Source organism: Lactuca virosa, chromosome 1 (assembly GCF_052849685.1).
Source record: "Lactuca virosa cultivar CGN04683 chromosome 1, Lactuca_virosa_CGN04683_v6, whole genome shotgun sequence".
NCBI lineage: Eukaryota > Viridiplantae > Streptophyta > Magnoliopsida > Asterales > Asteraceae > Lactuca > Lactuca virosa.
This window is the reverse complement of record NC_136426.1, coordinates 186,963,368-186,964,238: the sequence shown is the minus strand read 5'-3', so window position 1 is coordinate 186,964,238 and position 871 is coordinate 186,963,368. Positions and strand designations below refer to the sequence as shown.

General features: G+C 44.3%; 1 non-coding gene across 1 annotated transcript; it reads right to left on the bottom strand.

Moving 5' to 3' along the window:
• Nucleotides 1-501: 501 nt before the first annotated feature.
• LOC145151791 (small nucleolar RNA R71) lies at nucleotides 502-608 on the bottom strand. The gene has a single exon (XR_013732346.1). It is a non-coding gene; the product is annotated as a small nucleolar RNA R71 (small nucleolar RNA).
• Nucleotides 609-871: the final 263 nt, after the last annotated feature.

Sequence of the window (871 nt, the reverse complement as noted above, 5' to 3'; positions counted from 1 at the left end):
GATAAAGGCAGAGTTGAAGAACTTGGTCCAATTCATATTCCACACGAATTAGAATACGAATCCGACACAGAATTTGGCCTTTATACAAGTGAACCCGAGAACGAGCCGGAGAACGAGATGGCAAATATAGATGAGATGGCCATGGAGGACTACAAAAAGCGCATTCGAGATGATGTGGGGCCGGGTTTAGTACATCCTACGATTCCTGCCAATGCCACATTCGAGTTGAAGGGACATATCCTTACTGCACTTAAGGATATCCCATTCTACGGGAAGGATCACGAGGATGCTTTCAAACATTTAGACGAGGTGAACGATATTGCGGATTATTTTAATACTCCCAATATCCCAAGGGAGACAGCTTTACTAAGGATGCTACCAGTCACTTTCAAGGGAGCAGCAAAAGACTGGTTGAAGGCACTCCCACCTGGTACAATCACCACATGGGCCCAGTTGCATGAGATATTTCTAGATCAGTTTTGCCCACCCTCCAAAATCTCTAAACTCAAGAAGGCAATTGCCAACTTTGAGCAAAATCTGGGGGAGTCATTGTACGAGGCCTGGGAACGCTACAAGGGGTTGTTAAGGAATTGTCCTTAACATGACCTCAATATTCAGCAAGAAATGTTAATATTTTATGATGGGGTGAATGTCATGACTAGACAACTCCTTGATTCGCAAGGACCACTAACAAAGAAGAACCCAAATCAGGCCAAGGAGCTGATTGAAGAGTTTTCAAGGCACTCTCGTGAGTATCACAACCCAGGGCGTGATGGAATAAAAGGCGGTGGAGGTACACAGACTAAAGAGATGGCTGTTGTAATGGAAATGCTTAGCACTATGGATAGGAGATTGACTCAAATGGACCAAT